A 22,369-nucleotide genomic window follows, 5' to 3' on the forward strand; every position below is an offset into this window, starting at 1 on the left:
CTTCTGAAGGTATTTTTTGAGTTTCTTTGTTTATCATGGCTTTTGCATTGCACTCTAGTTCTAATGCACCCATTGATTCAGTATATTTCATCCAATGGAAGGAAAAATATAATGCCCTATCCCAAATACCTGCTGGTGTTATAGTTGAGGAAGGTATCTCAGATTATATTGACTATAAAATTGAAAACCTAGGATCTCTAGTGATCCATTCTCAGTTAAGCCTATTCTATGGGAAGGACAAGAAGATCAAACAAGAATACAACATCTTGGAAAAGAAGAAGCTTCATAATGTGATCTGTTTCCTTGAAGAATTTATAGATGATCACATCCGCATCATTCTAAGCAGAGTGCACGCTGACAAAATGTATTTAGAGCGGACACATGACATCACACCGGAAGCGATTCATGCTATCACTAGTTTCTATAACGTTGGAGATGTGCTAGCCCTAAGGAAAGTCATTAAGATAGAAATGACCAAGCTCATTGGTTCTATGAGTGACCAACAGGGAATGACCATCAATACCATGAAGGAGAATCTGGTCAAATATGCCTGCATGGTGATAGGTTACCGGACATTCCATGCTAGCAGAATTAACTCTGTCTCTACTGTAGCGATAAATGCCACCTATAGGATGATCATGGAAGATGCCTCATTTGATTTATGCACCTGTATGCAAAGGCAACTTCTAGTGAATCTGAAGTCAATTAAACAAGACAATGCCTTGAAATTTAAATTTGGGCAACTATTGGTCGGATTGTTCTTCTACTTCCAAGGCTATTTTCTAGGAGTCGGTGATATTCAGTGGTCTACTGACCAACCAGTTACCAAGCAAATCAAAGAAAGTCTTCAAGCGGTTGGAACCAATTATCCTGAAGTCCTGAACAAATACTTTGATGAGTTCAGACGCAAGATGAGCCAAAGGGTGATAATATCTGGTGATATTGTCAAGAAGTATGAAGAGGACATTTACTTCACCATCAGAGTAGATGAGTGTATAATGGAGGTGGTTGAGCCTAGAAAAGAAAAGGTTGAACCCATGAGATATGAGGTAATGTATGATATGCTAGACGGGTATGCTTCTACCCTACTTGCCTCATCACTTGATCCTAAGAAGAAGAGAACCAGAACCTATTTGGAAAGGGTTACATCGGTTGAAGAGCCTTCAGTAAATAAGGGAAAGGCAGTGCCATCTGTATTGGCACCGGTTACTTCAGCAAGTCCTAAAGTGACCAAGCGGTCACCGACAAAGAAGAAACCAGAAGTTGCACCCACCAAGGTATTTGAGAGGAAGTGAAAGACAAAAGGCAACACAACAGACTTAGAGGACACTGAATCTGAAGAATAGCCTAAGAACACTAGGCGAACGAGGAAGAAGACAAAGACAACCAGCAATGAACCAGCATCATTAGCACTGGTAAATATTGATATTTCCTCTTACAAACTTTTAACACATTGTCAAAGAACTATAAATAATATTAGGAGAAAAGTGCTGAGTGATTTAGTAGATTATTTTGATGATTTCAATGACAATGAGAAAGAGGAAGTAGAATAGGAAGTCATTCAATATTTATGTATTAATGATCGGTCACCATCAGAAATTAAATCCGTGACACCGGATTCTTTATACAATTCTTTAGATAACAAATGGCACATTCCCATAGAAAAGGAAAAGGAAATAAGAGAGGAAATATTTTCTCAATACTTTCTTGATGTGTCTAATTCATAACTTTATGAAGTTATGGAAAAATATAAAGGCCTCTTCTTCATGAGAAGGAGACTCTTGTTGCTAGAAGGGAAAGTCCCTGAAGTGGTACAAGATACCCACTTTCATGCCAAAGCCACTCTGAGGTTGTACCAAGTGTCTGAAGCCAACAAGAAGGTTGAACAAGAACCGGAAATTGAAAAACTGGATGAGGTGTATGACAATGCAGGAGAACCAGTCACTAAACAAATGGACCCTATTGATGTTGATGCTTTGGATGGTGAAAATGTCACCCCGGATATAGTAAAGGACAAAAATGACAAAGAGAAAGTGGACAAGGAAAAACAGGACAAAGAAAAGGCTGACAAAGAGGAAGAGGAGAAGAGAAAAGAAGAGGAGAAGAGGAGGCAAGAAGAGGAGAAGAAGAAACACGAAGAGGAGACAAAGAAGAAGAAGGAAGAGGAGAAGAAAGAAAAAGAGAAGTGGAAAGAATAAGAAAGGAAGAAGGAAGAAGAGAAAAGAAAGAAAGAAGTAGAGGAGAAAAAGAAGGCAGAAGAAGAAAAGCAAAAAGCCAAGGAGAAGGAGGAAGCGGCAAAGAGTGTACAAGTGGAAACCCCAAAGGCAACTGGTAGTCAAGCCAAACCAGCTGATATTACCAGTCCCATTGACCTCCAATCTACAAATGAAATGGAGTTGCTGCAAAGCATTAAGCTTGCCCAAGAGCAACTGGAAGCAATAAGGAGGAAGAAGGAGCAAGATATTATTCAAACTGTAGTGGAAACTCTTACCAGTTTGATTCCCGGTACCAACCTTCCAAGTACCGATTCCTCTCTAGCTCAACTGAAACTCTTATGCACAGTTGTAGAGGACTAGGTGCAATGCCTGGAAGATGTTGCTGAAGCCAATACTCAAAAGAAGCATCAAAAGGCATTGAACATTGCCTTAGTGAAGAAGTTAAATGAGCTCCAGTCTGAACTTTAGAAGGCACAAAAGGACATAAGAGATGCTATGGATGAGGGGAATCTACTGCTCAGTAAGATATACCAACCCCATCTATTTTGTGATGATGTGCTTGCTCAGAAAGACAAACTACAATTGATTTGCAGACATATATAAGCACCTTCAAGACGCCCTATGATTCCTTCACCATATTTGGGAAAATCGTTCACCGGTTTCAATTCTAGACTGCAAGAATAGAGTTAGAGATAAGCCAATACTCAAAAGAAGCATCAAAAGGCATTGAACATTGCCTTAGTGAAGAAGTTAAATGAGCTCCAGTCTGAACTTTAGAAGGCACAAAAGGACATAAGAGATGCTATGGATGAGGGGAATCTACTGCTCAGCAAGATATACCAACCCCATCTATTTTGTGATGATGTGCTTGCTCAGAAAGACAAACTACAATTGATTTGCAGACATATATAAGCACCTTCAAGACGCCCTATGATTCCTTCACCATATTTGGGAAAATCATTCATCGGTTTCAATTCCAGACTGCAAGAATAGAGTTAGAGATCAGCAACTAGACATGAGATTTGCAGGAACTTCAACTAGTTCTACTACCAAGATTGCAAATACATTAGAAATGCTATCTCAATCTGGATGCCTTAATGATCACTCAAGAGATGAGTACCTTGGATGCCATGGAGGAATAGGTTTTCCAGATGCAAACAAAAAGTGAGGTTGCTACCTCATTTCTTGAGTCATGGTCTTTATCCATGAAGACATTTATGCAGGACTTTAAATCAGTTTTTGACAATTTTCACTCTTTATTGTCATAAACACTTGTGATTTTAATGATAATGGAAATAGGGGTTATTCAGCTGCACTTTGTCATTGTTGGCAAAGGGGGAGTAGTATTTTGTAGTTAAAATTTTGATATATGTTATGTATACTTTCATGTTTATCTCTGTAAGGGAGTAGTATACATTGTATTTTTTGCAAAAGCGATAGTGTATATGCTTAGGGGGAGTAATTTTGATCATGGCATATTTTTGTTGTAAACACTTAGATGTCAAATTTTTTTCCTAAATGTTGCCATCAATGCCAAAGGGGGAGATTGTTGGCATTTTTTATGATGTTGTTGTGATTGTCATTGATGGACACACACTTTCTTTGAGATCACTTTTTGTATGTATGAGTTATGCTCAACCGGTATTTCTTCCAAACCGGTATTATGTATTATAGTCTTTACACTATCGGTGTTTACCGATCCCAAGCGGTATGAAGACCTCAAGCTGTTCGAGGATCCCAAAGCGGTATGAAGAAACAAAGCAGTTGTTATCACTTTTCCCAGTCTTCATTTTGGCAAACCGGTAATTGGTAAAATGTGTGAACTGGTAATCGGTAAAATATGTGAACCGGTAATAGGTAAATGTATGAACTGGTATTACCCTGTGATGAGTTACCAACCGGTATTATTTTTGTGATGAGTTATCATCCACTGACATTTTGGCGGTGATTCTGTGTCGTGTTACCAAATGTGTCTAGATGCACTAAACCTAGGAACTTGCAATGTAATCGTATTGGACTGACATGAAATCAAATTCCTTTATAAGGACATCATGTCTAGGGTTTAAGAAGGTGGTTAGGGTTTTGTGTGGCTGATCAAGTTTTTGCATGTGCGATCAGAGAAGTAGATTAGGTCTGTGTGAAGAAACAGAGTGTGAAGATATTGAAGACTGAAGTAATGTTGAAATGCATTAACAATGAGCTATCAAGGATCTAACCAAGCATATTGTACTAGTATTTAGATCACTCACTTGTTGATTACTCACATCTTTGACAAGTCTATAACCCTTAACCATGTAGGCCTGGCAAAGCCTTTGTAAATCCTCTAACAAGGTGGTTCACAACTATGGATCTGAAATCCTCTCACAAGGTAGTCTTTAATTGGACTTATCTCCTAATAGAGATTGAGATTCCTAACAGGATCTGTTTTGGTAAAGAACATTGTATGACCTTAACTGGTCTGGTTACTATTCCATGGATAGTTACTTGTGAGTTTCATCTCACCGTGGTTTTTCCCATTTGGGTTTCCATGTCAAAATCTATTGTGTTATGGTGATTGTGCTTCTATGGGTGAATGCCTTATTTGTTGTTTAGTTTGCATTTGTGTTAACCGGTTTGTTAGTAAAACCGTTATATCGGTTTACTACTAAACTATTTGAGTGTTTAAGTTCAGTATTTTTTGGTATACTAATTCACCCCCCCCTCTTAGTATTCATCAAATAACTACTCTAAGAGATGATTTGACTACTGCAAGTGAGTATAAAGAAAAATTCAGGATTAGTACTACATAGTTGGATGATTTATTGAGAAGACAAAGGCAGAATGAAGATTATAGAGGACTAGGATTTGTACAAGGTGAAAGCTCTTGTACTGTAAATGAAGATAAGACAACTGGTATGCAGAACTCATTAGAACAGGGGTAATCGGTAAGGCAATTTAATGCTTACAAATTCAATGGTAGATGTTTTGTGTGTAATAAATTTGGGCATATGGCTAGACAATGTAGAATTAGAGAAAATCAAAACTACAATTCTATTCCCGGTGAATGCACAAATTACAAGAAATATGGTCATAAGTTAGAGGCCTACAGAATGAATGTTAAATGTCATGCATGTGAAAAGTGGACATTTGGCTAATCATTATAGGTCAAGAAATGACACCGGATATGTCAAAGCAATTCAAAAGAACAATGTTACATGTTATGCATGCAACAAAATAGGCCATATTGCTAAGTACTACATAAGCAAGACTCAAATGGTTAGCAATGATAAAGAAAATGAGAAGGGAAAACAAAAGGTAGATGAAATACAACAAGATCACACCAAGAGATGGGTTAGAAAATCTGAAGAACCAAGTGGAGATGCAAATACACCAGTAGACTAGAGCATTCCTGCACCGACGAGAAATTCCACTGGTAACTAAGGCATACACCTTAGGGGTTGGAAAATTCATTCAAAATCTTGCATATTCCTCAGAGAAGATCTAGAAAGTTGTGTTAATCATTAATGAAGGTTTACCCAATATAAGACTATGAAACTGACATGTGGTAGAGTTCATCGCAAAGCATTTATGACAGTGAAGTATTAGGGTTTATTTGCTGATAAAAAGGGGAAAATGGATTCATTTTTACTCACCCAGCATTCAAGCATCCAGAGCAAAGAAAAGGTGAATCTTAGGTGATTAAGAGTGAGAAAAAGCATTTTATAAGGATTTCCAGCAATTATCTGAAAAGCACTCAATCTTCCAGCCGGTGATCACTTTTAGGTATTTCTTCACAATGGCATCCAGATCATTTGCTCCTACTTTCATTGCAAATTCCACCATTGTTTAAGTCAAGGATAGGCTGAGACCTATTTTCAAGGAAGTTCCCTTGATAGCCAAGAAGGAAGACTCTGTGGGAGCATTCTCTAAGGTTCCTGACGACATGATGTATGTTGAAGATGTAAGGGCATACATTCACTGCACCTTGGAGGATCTAGGCACAAAGGAAATAAAAGGCATGTATCAATCTGTGATACTAGGTAGCTCTAGAACAATCAAGCTGAAATACAAAGCCATTGAGGATCTAGGGTTAACCAGTATCTTATACATACTAGAATTCAAAGATGTGGTGATCAGATATGTTATGAGCGGGGTTCACAACGAGTTCATCCGACTGGATCAGCCCTACATGATCACAAAGGAGGCTATTCAATCAGTCACTAGCTTACCCAAAGTCGGACAAGAACCTAGCAAGAAGATCTCCAACACTGTAGTTGAGAAGCTCACCGACGCAACCCATGATGGAAGATCAATTAGGATCAGAACAATCAAGGACACAGATATGAAGTTTGCAAGCATGATAATCGATTATAAGGTAACTCAATCTAGTCGATTGAATTCTGTTGCTATTTCTTGCATCCATGTTGCACATCAGATGCTAAGGAATGATGGTAAATATGACTTGTGTGAATGGCTGAGAAGTGAAGTGATGTTGAATATTGGAAAGATTAAGGGTGTTAAGAAAGGAACCTTTAGGTTTGGAAATTTCATTGTTTGCTTAATTCTTTACATCATAAATGAGCTACCTAGTCTAGGGAAGAAGAGTTGAGCTTATGACATACTGGTAGGTATGCAAATCAAGGAAGAAATCACCGGTCTTGGTACCGACAGAAATGAAAATCTTTGGGGATACTTCAAAACATTTCAAGAAAAATATGAGATAGAGGGAGAGGATATCAAAGCACATTGTGGAAAAGTATTCCACTAATATTTGTTTTATGGTGAAGACTGATGAAACCCTCGTGGAGGCAGTGGAACCAAGGACCATATGGGTCACTGAGCTTGGATATGAGGTGGATGATAACATTCTAGATCTTTATGAAAAGATGCTGCTAGAAGCTCCATTGGAGACAAAACCAAACTTTTTGGCACTATAGAAGATAAGGCTCTCTTAGTCAAGACTGGCTTCAATAGGAAGAGAAGAGATAAGAAAATAGATAAGATGTCTACATATATACAAAATGTAATTCATAGGATAGATATAGAACTGGGTTCTAGATCCAAACTGGTAGGAGAACCGATAGAAAAATTGGCAGTGGTGAGTGCTCCTGAGGAGATGAGGCCTGAAACTTTCATTTCTCCTATCACTTTTGATTCTAATCCAGAGGACAATGAACCTCTAGCATTCAGAAGGGTATAGAGGAAGAAAGTATACCAACCTCCAGTAGAGGAAAAGAAGGTGGAGCCAAGGAGGAAGCTTGTAAGAAAGGCAACAAAACCTACTACACCCCCACCTTTGACAAGGAAACCTATTCAGAAGAGGTAGCCTTCTTTATTCACTCCAGTAACCCCCAACAAAAAGAAGAGTGATGATGCTATTGAATCTGGTAAGGCTAAAATGATCTATGTTGAATTGATTCATGAGATAACAAAGGATGGAATTTTGAAAAATGTATCTATCTACTATGAGAACTTAGAGGATAATGAGCAAAATAAAATTAAAGAGGCAATTTTGTTGCACATAGATATATATAAGAAGGCTTTAGTAGAAATTTTGAAGGAAATTCCTTTATCTCTGTACAATAAGCTAGATGCTAGAAGACTTGATGTAGTCAAGAGGGATAGAGAGATCAAGGATGTAGAACTTTTGAATTTTTGTGGTTCAATAAGTAATGAAGAAATGAAGAGGTGTATAGATGTTGCTAACATGATATTTTTTAGTACTAAACCCCAGAAAATAAGCCTAATTATGGGCAAAGTTAATGAGGTTATAAATGAGACCAGTATGGGTTGGTCCAAATTCTTCCAAAAGAATCTAGACTTTCTCACCTCCCATGAAGAATTTGTTAAGGCAATAACTTCCACCATTGCAGATAAATCAAAAGGGAAAGGTATTTTGGGAAGTTATGAACAAATTTTGGATATATCAGCAGAAAACAAGGGTGTACAAACACCACTGGCTGCAAAGGAAAGTGTACAGTTTATACCAAAAGAAACTATTTTTGAGCAAGGCAATGTACACAGTACTAAGAATATTATGGATAACACTCCACCATCAGTAATTTATACTGCACCAAATGGCAAAGTCACTAGTGCAAAGGAGGTCAAGGTAAAGGAGACTATATTGGTAGTTAATATTGATTCCCCGACAAAGCTTTTGGCAATTGACACTTCTCAAGTTGAGAAGAAATCAATCACTTAGATGAGTCACACTGAATTAATGATGGTAGCTACTCAAAAGATATTAAAGGAGAGATCTATAGATAAGGGAATAATAGAACAATCAATTACAGTTTTGCATAAATTAATTCCTGACTGTATGATTGAGAATGAAGCAAGCCCTTTCGACAAGCTTAAGACACTAACTGAGCACATATCTAACAATTTTCAATCATTAAGGCAGATTTCAAACTGACAGGCACTTGAGAGATTTACTGTGGCTAAAAGAGCCGCCTTTGACCAAATCATTGACACGAAGATGAAGCAAATTGAAGATAAACTAATTCTTCTTGAATTTTTTTTGAAACAATGTACAAATATCTACAGGGTCTATTGTAACTTAGAAACTCTTACAACTAATGTAGATAGAAAATTAAAGGAATTACATGATAAGATAGCTAACATTGCAAATTCTTTTGATGGATTGACCTCACTAACAACATCTGTTGATGGTAAAATTTTGTCTTTGGAGAAGCAAATTCGGGGAGCAAGGAGTCTCAGAGGACTGGTGAGTCCATGATTGGATTCACTTGGTGTTCATAAGAGAGAATGTATGGATATGATTACTAACCCAACACCAGAAGAAGTATCAAAGAAGGAAACACTTGCACACTTACTGAGTGGACTGGTATCCATATCTGAAACTTTCAAAACTGGCTAGGATACATATTTACAGTTACTGGACAAGGCTTATCCAGAAATTTTGAAATTGGTCAAGCTCTGGTAAATTCTTTTGCATAGATTCTTTCAATTTTTTCACTGGTATTTGGCATTGATGCCAAATGGGGAGTGTATATATGTGAAAAATATCAGAAAAATATCTGATAGAATAATATGGGAAGGATATCAAATAGAGTGTTATGGTGTTCAAATAGAGTGTTATAGAGGTTTTCCACATACAATTTTTGTGTGTTATGTTGTTCATTCATGTGGCTCATTTATTTGGTTCATGTTATATGTTTCTTCATATATTGGTTTATGTGTATGTTATAAAAGGTTAAAATCTTGAGTTATCAGTAAAACACTAATTCAACCCCCCTCTCAGTGTTATTGGTTCAATGTAATCCAACGGCTATAGGCCAAATGATGCAATGTGTCTAGTTGTTTACCTAGATGTATTTGATGAGGAAATGAGCTATTTACTGAGAGACAAGGACCCTAAAACCATCCATCAGGCTTATAGGATAGAAATGGATATTGAGAATAACTTGAAATATGGAATCCCTAAGAGCTATCTATCTGCAAGAATATTTTGTCATAAGATGATAGATGTCAAAGAAAGGTGTGAGCTAAAAAGTAAAGACCAATGTGAAATCACTTACACCCTTGCTAATCAAAATGACCATGTTATGAATTATGATTCAAACAAAAATGTGAGTGAAGAGAACTTGTCCTAGACAATGGTTATTCCTTATGTTAATGAAGAAAAGGTTAGTGAAATAATTTTAGTTATCACACCATATGACAGCAATAGTATTTTTTCAGCAAGGAGATCCCACAAGAGGTTCATTTGCAGTCTTGTCTTTTACAAAAATCTAACACCATGGATAAAGAGTCAAAAAGTTGTACATCTGATGAAGACCATGCTAGTATGTAAGTTTTAGATGACATAGATTCAGTCTCTCAGAGATCAGTTATGTGTGATGATGAGAATTTGAAATATGAGGTGCCACCATTTTTGGTTGATGAGGATTTTAAGATAGAAAGTTGCAAGGTGTGTTCAAATAAGGAAAGTATGTTGCAACCTGTATCTATGCCACATAAATTCATTCAAAATAATGAGAATGAAGTTTTATTTGAGGTATGTGTCCTTAAATAATGCTTTAGATAGTTGCATACCAGTTTTTCCATTACAAACAATTATACATGAGGAGACTCAAAAATTTATAAATAACAGAGAAGTTACGTCAGACAAATTTATGGATCAGCCATATAGTGAGTTTGCTTCATATGAAGAATTGGAAAGTGAAGAAGATGAAATGGGGTGTGATGAAATATGTTATCTTGATGATTTTGAGAATTTCTTTAAATCTGAAGTAGAAACATTTGTAACTAGTGAATATGAGGGTGATTCTCTTTCTGATATTACAAGTGCTGACATCGAATATGAGAGTGTGGAGTTCATTGATATTGTCCAATGTTGTAAAGTGGATGATGAAGATTGTTTCCTTATTGCTCCACATGACACTTTGAAATTAGATTTGGAGTCTTCTGTTATGCATGAGGATAGTTTTGTTGAGAAGGTGAATGATGATACTTTTTCATCATACAGGGATCTGAGTGTACAAAATGATGATCAAGAATTAGTGACTATGTCAATGAGAAATAGAAGTGAATTAGAATGGCTTTCAAATGTTGACTATTCAGATATGTATATTTGTAAACTAGTTGATATGTTGGATGGACCAACATATGAGAGTACTTCCTTTGACATCTATAGTGAATTTGTATTATGTTTGCGAGAGTGTTTCAATAATGAATAGTTTATGGAGGTGAAAATAAATAAAGAGACCAATTATCACGATGCCAGTCGTAGAACAGAGTATGAAGTGTTTCACTTCCCTTTTCAGCTTCATGGGGTTATCATGAAACTTGATAAATGTTGTTTTCAACATCTTTTTATTTCAGACATTGAGCATGGGTATTATTTTTTTCAAGCAATGCCTGGTGATAAAGTTTAGATAAGTGAAGAGTGTGTTGAGATAAAGGGTTTTTATGACATGTTGAAGGATGAAGAGCTTGTTGATCATGAACAAGTATATGATAGTGATATCCTTAGATTGTTCATGATGCAATACGATCACAACTACATATTTGACTGAGAAAAACATTGACTGATTTTCAGATGGCCTTGGGCCATCACATGTGGTTTGACCTTCAGGCCACAAGCAACTTGGGTTAGAGTAATCATCTTTAACTCTATGCCCAATGGATTAGTTATCAATTTATTCTTGAATTTCCTATTCATGGACAATTCTTGAAGCTCTACTTTTCTTAAAGTAGTTATCTTTTCCATGACCATTAGTTTAGGTCTTCTACATAGGTGGTGTAGTTTCCTTTCTATTGAAGTTTCCCCATCCAAGTAACTTCTTTTTGGTCTGCTTCACCAAATATTCTGGATCCTCACTTCATTCTTGAGAAATGAACATCCCCAACTAGAGCCACTAATAGTCCTAAGATTGATGATGCAAAATATTTTCATGTCTTGATAAATTTTCTAATTTTTCAGAATTTTTTTGTTCTTGCCCTTAAGGTCCATGGTTTAGGGTTTGTCCATTTTGTTTAAGTTTTTTGTTTAAAAAACCATGGGCTTGTCTTATTCCTTAATTACCTTTTTCTACTTAAGCCAAGGGTCTATTACCATTGGTGGGGCCTTTTATTTTTCCTAGGCATTAGCTTCATTTTGGCTGACCCCTTTGTATTTCCTAAGTTTTCATGTAAAGTTATCCCAGATGAGTTCCGTTTAACATATTTTCTACCAGTGCTTAATTTTTCCTAAGTACAAAGTCTTATATTTTTTATGGTCACTTTATGGTAAATTGTGAGTAGATCCTATAGTTCACGCAACCCCGCGGTCAAAAATGCAAGGAAGATAAGAACTGTGGCATGACGAGATGATGCCATGTGTCCTCGATGGAGAAGGTTAAGCTAGTGGTTTGATTTTTCAAACCTTTGATGTTACCAATTCTCAATAGGTAAACAATGGACTACTAATGGTTCCATCAATTTCTACGTGTTTCAATGGATGGTGATGATATAATCTAGGCAAAAAGATGCTCGACTTTTAAATTACAAAGGTTGGAAGGCACTATGGCTATAAGGCAAAGTGTGAATAGATCCAATGGTCCTCGTAACCCTATAAAGGATGATGCAAGAATTTTATTGACCATGGCATCACGAGATGATGCCATGTGTCCTGGGTTGACCAAGAAGACCAATAGTGGGGACGTTGACATTGTTAGACTAGGATATGACATGGCGTTGCTACATCACATATTTGATGGGTCCACAAGCCACAATGCAAGGTCAATGTCAAATTGACCAATGGTGATTTTTTGATTCTCCAAGATGGACAGGATCTATGATAGAGTCTCAAACTGAATTTTGAAAGGTAATCAAAGGGCATTGTTTGTCACCCGTGCGGGAGAGTTAAAATAGATTGAATGCAAGCTTGTCAACATGGAATAGGATAGCGACAAGTCAGGACACTTGGATGTCAACTCATTCCCGAGGGACTAGTTTGAAGGTTTCTACTGAGTCGAGGTTGATTAGACAAGAAAGGATGACAATTTCAAAGGCATGAGGGAATTTGGATAATTTTTGAGTTAGAGAAGAAATCATAGACTTCTTTGTGAAATAAGATGTTGCTTGTTGACAAGTATTCTGAAGTAGAAATTTTACAATCAAGGAAGATAAGAACTGTAGCATCACAAGATGATTCCAAGTGTCCTCGGTGGAGAAGATTAAGCCAGTGGTTTGATTTTTCAAACCTTTAATGTTACCGATTCTCAACAAGTAAAGACTAGACTACTAATGGTTCCATCAATTTGCATGTGTTTGAATGGACGATGATGATATAATCTAGGCAAAAAGATGCTTGACTTTTAAATTACAAAGGTTGGCAGGCACTGTGGCCGCAGGGTAAAGTGCGAACAAATCCAACGGCCCTCGTAACCCCATAAAGGAAGATGCAAGAATTTTATGGACCGCGACATCATGAGATGATTCCACGTGTCCCAGGCTGACCAAGAAGACCAATGGTGGGACCACTAACAACATTAGACTAGGATATGACATGGCATTGCTATGTCTCATATTTGATGGGTCCACAAGCCACAATGGAAGGTCAATGTTAGATTCACCATTGGTGATCATTTGATTCACCAGGCTGGATAGGATCTATGGTAGAGTTTCAAATTAAATTTTAAAAGGTAATCAAAGGGCATTATTTGTCACACGTGCGGGAGAGTTAGAACAGACATAATACAAGCTTGTCAACATGGAACAGGATAGCGACAAGTTAGGACACTTGGATGTTGACTCATTCCTAAGGGACTAGTTTGAAGGTTTCTACTGAGTCGAGGTTTATTAGACAAGCAAGGATGACAATTTTAGAGGCATGAGGGAATTTGGATAATTTTTTAGTTAGAGATAAGAAATCACAGACTTCTTTGTGAAATAAGAGGTTGCTTGTTGATAGGGATTCTCAAGCAGAAATTGTACAATCAAGGAAGAATAATATCAAAACAAAATCATTCACATAAGATGAGCCTTAGTAGGAGGCAATGGATTTGATAGGTATGATTTCTAGGGTCCATAGTTGGCAGAATGGGTTGAAAGCACCAAAATGATGATTTTTTATGTGAATGAGCATCACCAGGTGAAGTGTTTTTTATTGTAAATAAAATAGGGTGGTGACATAATTGGTAGAAGAGAAAAGAAATCTCTTCATTTTTTGAGAGTAATTTTTTCCTCAGCAAGGAAGATTATTTGGACAGGATCGTGCATGGATTTGTTGTGTGCTCTGTGATATCGGATGGGTGTTTTTTCTCCTATGTGAGTTTGTTTATTGTCAGAGGGGGCATGAAAGCCTTTTATTATCAAGAAAGGCCATGCATGATGCATCCTCTACTTCTACTCTACCACTGGCTGGCTAGGGGTTCGAAGAAGGATCCCACAAATGAATGAAAGAAGGATTTATTTGGGTGAGGAGTGGCATCCGATCATCTTTGTGATGACATGGAAGTTGTGATCCCTTCCCAACATTTTATGTTTTCCTTTAAGCTCCTCCTTCCACTTTCTATGATCCTGGGCATGAAGCCTATAGCTCTTCCTCTAGTTTAGTGGTGACTTTACTTCTTGCCAGGACCCAGTATCCCTTCTAGGAAGGGAGACGCTCTGTAGGATAGAACACAACATCTCACACTCCATCTGAAGGCATCATGGTGATAATGGCATGGCTCAAACAGTTTTGTTTCTACCAATTTTTAGTTCAAAATTTTGATTCATAGGTGCCAGCGTATGGATAAGGAATATTTTTATAACAGAATAACATATGGACTTTTAGGCCTAATTGCTAAAAGTAAATTTGTTTTTTGACATGTGTCTCTTTGCATAAAACTTGTTGCACCCTTTTCTTCTATAAAAAGGAAATCAAGTCCATTAGAAAAGGATTCCAAATTTTGGTTCCTTGAGGGTTCCTTTTCCAGTTCCATAGAAGGTTTTAGATGCAAATGATAAAAGTGTAGAGTCTTTTGTAGAGAAAAATAGAATGAGTCATGTGTCTTAGTTTTTTTTTTTGTAGTTTTTGAAAGATTGAGTTGTATACTATGTTGTGTTAGATATAGTATTTGAATAAATGAAATCAAATTCAGGCTTTTTCCTCTCTAGTGTATGATTTTGCTATGTATTGAATGAAATAGATCAAGGGTTTATTTTTGTCAATGCATTGTTATGATGTATGTGATTTGTGTTTATGCTTTGATCCAAGGGATCGATTAAATTCTTGAACAAAAGTACAAAGTGGTAGGGCTTGTGCAGGGATGTTGATAAGTAGTTTTGGGCTTGAAGTTTTAGTTGAGATTTATTGTAAGGCAATATTATCTTAGATCAAGATGCTATCAAATTATTTTTGTTGTAATTCACTTTATATTTCATGAATTTGACTCCCCAATGGATAAGGTTGATGGACTTGAAAAGCACTGAGAGGGTGGGGTGAATCAGTGACACCAAAAATAAAACTACTTCATCTAGTAACTGGTAGACGAACATAACAAATCTTTTAAATAAAATGCATGCAATCCAAAATGATATAAAACCATCCACAATAAGTAAAACATCCACCACAACACAAGTATTTATACATGGAAAACACAAATAGGTAAAAACTATGGTGAGATGGAACTCACAAGTTAACTATCTGTAGTAATACATAACTGACCGGTTAAGGTCTACAAAGTGCTCTGCTAGGAGCGAATCTTGTTAGAGATCCCAAAGCTTGATTAAAATATTATACCTTGTGAAAGGTAGTACCCTGTTAGGAGTAACCTCGGTGGAGGATTTCTGAATCCAAACTAATGGATCACCCTATTAGAGCTTATTCAGTTAGGGGATTTTAATTTTGCTATAATTTTTAGAAGACAACAAGATTGGTTTGATCTGTCTGAGTAGCACAATACTTGATTGATCAGATCCTTCTAAGCATATTCAACACTACTTCTCAACATACTCTGCAACTTAACACTTTTGTCTTTTCACACATAACATATCACTTTCGCTCATATTCAAAATAACTAATTGTGATGTCAATATATAGACATTAAGATTTCATGTTAGCCTCAAGAAATCATAACACAACTACCTAGGTGTAGTGTATCTGGTCAAGTGATCATAACTCATCACAAAAATACCACCAAAAATTGTTGGTGGGAATAACTCATCACAAAATCTATGAGTACCGGTTGGAACACCTAATACCGGTTAGAGTTAAACCACTTGTCCTTGACGCTTCTAAGATAGTCTCCATTGGATCTTTATGTTGATGTTGAGACACATATAACCAAGTGGTTATCTTCATGCATATACCAGTTGTCGCCAAGCACTGGTTAGAAATAAACCTTTAGTATACCGATTGAAGTGTAAACAACTTTTAAGTTACATCGATAGACAATATAAACATATGTGTGTGTATATGTTTCATCAATGACAACATATGATGAATTCATTACAATCATCATCAAACCAACAATCTCCCCCTTTGGCATTGATAGCAACACTTAGAAAATTTTATAGTAATACTGCTAAGTGTGCATACAAAACAAATTTACACATATACACATGCTCCCCCTTAATGTATACATTATACAAAATTTTCAGAAACACACATACATATTTCTACTCCCCCTTTGACAACAATACCAAATTGAAAAAGAAAAAAATATATATATATATATAAATTTTGTATCAAAGTGTTTAGCATATACAACAACAACTTCAAAAACTGAATCAAGATTCATGCATAAGCTAGTCTCATGAAAATAACATTAAAGTTCTTCTTCAACTGCGATATGGCATTTTTCCATGTCTATAGCACATTCTCAGTGTACTCAAGTGTAGACACAATCTATGTATTGAACTCTTCCATGGAATCCAGTGAACAAGTTTCTGGGGTACCTAAAATAGCTTCAACAGTAGTGTAGGTTCTTTGTAGGATGTCCACTTATATTGTAAGGTGACTCTTCAATTCCTTTAGTGACCGAAGTCTTTTTGCTTTCTGATGATCATAAGTATCCAATCTGTTGTGCAAATCATCTACAAATTTGCTAAAAGCAAATATAGAGTCCTGAAGTGAGACATATGCATTGCATATATTTTCTAGCTCTTGCTCTATTTTTGTTCGCCTTTTTATGATATCAGAATAAAAGAATGAAGCATAAGAGGTAGAAGCAAGATATTTTCCTCTTGTTTCAATAACTTTTCACAATAAAGCTTTATTATGTGATAGAGCCAGTTTGTCGATATCAATTTCCTTCATGATATGCTCACCACGCTTTTTCCTATAACTCTTTTCTACATATGCATGGCCTGCTTCTTCAAGTGATGTGAGTTGGTCAAATGCATCAGTGACTAAGTGACCAAGCTTGCTAATACATGTTGTCAGGTGCCGAGTAGCAATTTCTGGTAGCAAATTTGTTAGAATGTCTACTAGTTTCTGAATAGTTTTTGCTTCAATCCTTTGCTCCTTGAGTCTCCTTTTGTGTGCTATAGATTGCATAACATTTTCAATGTTCATCATTTCAAATGCACTCATGTTGTCAACATTCATAGGCCCTGAGATTCCTAATGAATCATCATCATCTTCATCTGTCTACTGAGTGACTAATGTTTTTGTTGGGTCAGAAGATGTTACCTTAATGATTGCTTTCTCTTGAATTTTCTCTGTTTCTTGTTCAGAAGTTTGTGTATCAACATTCTTCTTAGATTCCTTTTGAGTATCTTGTGAAACCAGTGGAGATTGGGGTTTCTCAAATTGATCTTTTGTAGGTGGAATATCTACTTTTGGTTGAGTTGTCGGTTTCTCAACTAAAGTATCCTATAAGTTAGTGATTTTAGGTGGCTCCATATCTGGTGCAGTGATGTCTCTAGATAGATCAATTGTTTCCTAAACATCATCAACAACATGAATAATGGTGTCATCCTTCTTCTTGATAGGATAGACCTCCTCAGCTTGTACAATCTCTTCTTCATCCATTTTAGGTCGATTAGCAGTATCTTCCTCATCTTTAGAGGATTGTATGAGCTCTTCCATCCGTTTGATATCGCAGGCTATTTGATGAGCCTCAATAATTGGCCTCTTTCCATTAAGTAGCTTCAATCTTCTTGCTTTGAAATAAAATTTAATTTTGTACTGATTAACTCAAGCACTTATTTCATCCTTAGACAAATTGGGAAAATATTGTACAAATATTTCATCAATACTTTTTATTTCCTCCTTTACTGCTTCCTCCCATTTATTCAAAAGAATTATGTACAAAGAATTAGAGATATCCTTTTCAAGATCATGAGTTAATCTATTATAATGGCACAAATGATTGATTACCTGTTGAATGATTTGCTCCTTCTCATCTTCACTGAAAGAATCAAAATGTTCTTTGACAAAGTCAAATCTCTTCCTTTCTAATTTCTTCATTGTCCTTTTAAAGTTGGTAACAGGATTTTAGGTAGAGATATCAAAAGGCACAGTTGCCTTCAACACTTCCTTTACTTGCTTAGCTACTATGCTGATTTCTTTCATCTTCTTGGGTTCTTCCTCAGTTTCAGTACCCTCAAGTTCTTCTTGGAGAATTATTTTTTGACCTCTCTTCTTTGATACATTCTCCTTATTTGTATAAACTTTAGGTGTTGGTTCCTTTTTGGTTAGGACACTCTGAATCACCCTTGTACTCTTCATCATCGGAGATGCTTCCTTAGCTTTCTTTTTCTTACCTTTCCCACTTGCGGTAGGAGCAATACTGGTTTCAGCTTGTGTATCCTGAACTACAAAAATATCTAGTTTTGCCTTCTTTTTATCTTTTGGAGATGCTAATAGGTTATTAGCATAACCAATCAGTAAGTCATAGTTCACCTCATAACTCATATCTTCCATTTCTTTTTCTCTTGGCTCAATTGCCTGCATTAAACAGTAATCGGTGGTAACTATGAAAAAAATGTCTTTAGCAAAATGTTTTACCACATCCTCAAGCAATCTCATTCTCATGCTCATCTTCTTCTGAAACTCATTGAAGTATTTGTTCATAGCAGCAGATAAATTATTCTTCACAACCTTGATGTTGCTCTTGATCTAAGCGGATACTGGTAGATCTTTAGACCATTCAAGATCTCTGATTCCTGGTAGGAAATTCTAAAAATAAAAGAATAGCCTGATCAATAACTGTCCATATTTAAACTTTAGATTATTTTCCTTCTTGATAGACTGAAGATTTAACATTAATTGGCTCCTTATGGCCTTGCACAAGTCATAATTAGCATTTTCAGCTATCTTCCTATAAGCAATATGCACTGCTACAGATGGAACACTATCTAGTCTACTAGAATAAAATAATCGGTAGCCTATAACCATAGCTACCAATTTCACAGTTGGGTCCCTGATATTGTTGATATAAAAAGATCACTTATCAAATTTGATTTGGTTAGGGAGTATATTGTCTCTTTTTAAATACGCCTCGACACAGGTACCTCACCAGTTGAGTAAAAACTAGTTACGGCTTGAATGGCTTCCTTGGTTATGGTATGTGTTCTTTCAAAGTACATTTTCTCACCATGAACCTGACTCAAGATAATTCTGATATGCTCTTCTTTAAAATCTTCAAGAAAGTAAGTTGTGTTGTGAAACCTTTCTCAAAAACCCTAATATACTCTATTTGAATTTTCCCATTCTCATCATAAAGTGATTTCAACTGAGTGTATATAGACAGTGATCCTAGATCCTCAATCTTGCAATCAATATAGCTGGACAAATCTCCTTTTACTATAACACCACTAGGAACTTGTGATAATGCATTATATGACACAATCTTATCTGCTTTTACAGCTTCCATAGGTTCAGATGTGATCATTAATTTCCCTATTGACTTTTAAGATGATGCCATTTCAGATAAACTAGATTTCGCACATGCCACCTTATTTACCATTTGAATGCTCAAGTGCACACCAATTCTATCCTCTCCAACCTTCAAGTCATATAGAACACACAAATCTTAATGTAACTTCAATTGAAATTAGCTAACAAACTCTTCTAGGCTTTGCAAGCGCTCAAAAAAAATTTCTTGAATGTGTTAGGGTAAAAATAGCAAAGTGAAAAATCATTTTTTTCCTTTTTACCTACTGCATTAAATGCTCTCCCATTAGGGTTACAAACACTAATTTTACCACTCAAGGAAAAAACTGGTTGATAACCAATTGACAAAAAGTTATGAAAATTCCATGCATTCAAATTCTCTTACCGATCATTTATTTCAAGGGGTCCAGAGGTGGTTTTACCGTTAAGCTCCCCTTAGCCATATTGAAAAGGCTTAATTCACCAATGCAAGGTTCTCTTCACTGGGTGAAGGAACAATTTATTCTCCAGGTGAATCATCACTCTTCTTATTCCACATTCGATTCATTTCTTCTCTTGTTTCTTCAATATTGACCTTCTACTTGCCTTTCTAATCTTCAGAAGGGTTGATCGGTTTACTCTTCCTGGATCTACAGAATTTTGCTATATGTCTCAGTTTATGATAGTGATAGCAAGCCATGCCAGTTGATCTCCAAGGTCCTACATTACCTCTCCCAGTTCTTCTTCTACAATTCATAGCCACATGACCAAAGTTGTTATAGATAGTGCAAATGAAATTTGTTACCTTTTCCATCTCAAATGGACTAAACCGGTTGTTGTAGGGTCTTTGCTAGTCTATATTTCCCTGGTTATCATAATTTCTCATCTAGTTGCCATTTGGTCTTGGATTCATGTGAGGCATAGGATTATTTGCTCCATATCTGCATTCAACTGATCTATGTCCATACATTTTGCATGTGAAGCAATGACCTTCAAATTTATTAGACACATACTTAGCATTAGTATTGTAGCTTGCATTTTTGTTTAGGTTTGTCTCTACAAACATTTGTAGTGTGACTAGGTTTATGGCAAACAAAACAAATAGGTTTAAAGACCTTCTTACTGGTAGGCTTTTTGACCTTATGAGTGTTTCTCTTTGTACCAGATGATTCTCCTTTCTCAGATGTGTTAAAACCAAGTCCAGAAGTATCACCTTTCATCCTTTGTGATTGGATTTGTTCATCTAGCAAGGTAGAACTCTTGTTGAAATTTTTTCAGTCTCTCATTAGCTTTGGTAAGCTTCTTGGTGAGATCTTTATTATGTTTTGACAAGTTCTTTCTTAGAGAAGATGCTAGTTCAAGATATAGCTATAAGTTCCCTTTTTCTTCTCTTTAAGCATTCAAATGCTCATGCAAGGTAGAATTATCTCACTTGATCTTGGAAATCTCATGATATCTTTCCTTGATAAGATCTTCAGCAGCTCTTCTGGCTTCCAGTTCCTGACTCATGCAGATAGTAAGACCTTCTAGCTCTCTCCTTAGATTTAGCTTTTCACCATTTAACTTTTCAACCACCTCGGCTAAAGCATCAATATTGGCCTCATTTGAAGAACTATTATCAAATATTTCTAATAGTTATTCAGTTAGCTCTCTCCTTTTGACTTGTGAAGCTTTTAGTTTGACCCTGAGGTTTTTAAGCTCATTTTTGCTAGCTTCAAGCTCTCTAGCCATCTCAAAGTACCTCCTGTCCCCCATGGTGGTTTCAAGGCTCCCTTCTAAGTGATTAGGCTTTAAAGAAGTTAGGCTCTGATACCAATTGATGGACTTGAAAATCACTAAGGGGGGGGGGGGTGTGAATCAGTGACAACAAAATTAAAACTACTTCAACCAGTAATCAGAAGATGAAATTAACAAAGCTTTTAAATAAAATGCATGCAATCTAAAATGATATAACAACATCCACAATATGTAAAACATCCACCATAACACAAGTATTTATACGTGGAAAACCCAAATAGGTAAAAACCACGGTGAGATGGAACTCACAAGTTAACTATCTGGAGTAATAGATAATTGATTGGTTAAGGTCTACAAAGTGCTCTGCTAGGAGAAAATCTTGTTAGAGATCCTAAAGCTTATTAAAAGCTTATACCCTATGAAAGGTAGTACCCTATTAGGAGTAACCTCGGTGGAGGATTTCTGAATCCAAACTAATAGATCACCATGTTAGAGGATTTGAACAATGAAGCTTGTTAGAGCTTAACCGGTTAAGGGATTTTAATTCTGCTATAATTGTTAGTAGACAATAGGATTGGTTTGATTTGTCTAAGTATCATAATACTTGCTTGATCAGATCCTTCTAAGCATATTCAACACTGCTTCTCAGCATACTATGCAACTTAACACTTCTATCTTTTCGCACACAACATCACTTTCGCTCATATTCAAAATAACTAATTGTGATGTCAATATATAGACATTAAGATTTCATGTTGGCCTCAAGAAATCATAACACAATTACCTAGGTGCAATGTATTTGGTCAAGTGATCATAAATCATCGCAAAAATACTGTCAAAAATTATCGGTGAGAATAACTCATCACAAAATCTACGAGTACCGGTTGGAACACCTAATACCGGTTAGAGTTAAACTGCTTGTCCTTGATGCTTCTAAGATAGTCTCCACTAGATCTTCATGTTGATGTTGAGACACATATAACCAAGTAGTTATCTTCATGCATATACTGGTTGTCGCCAAGTACTGGTTAGAAATAAACCTTTAGTATACCGGTTGAAGTGTAAACAACTTTTAAGTTACACTGGTAGACAATATAAACATATGTGTGTGTATGTGTTTCAT

This window comes from Cryptomeria japonica, chromosome 7, assembly GCF_030272615.1.
Source record: "Cryptomeria japonica chromosome 7, Sugi_1.0, whole genome shotgun sequence".
In the NCBI taxonomy this organism is placed as follows: domain Eukaryota; kingdom Viridiplantae; phylum Streptophyta; class Pinopsida; order Cupressales; family Cupressaceae; genus Cryptomeria; species Cryptomeria japonica.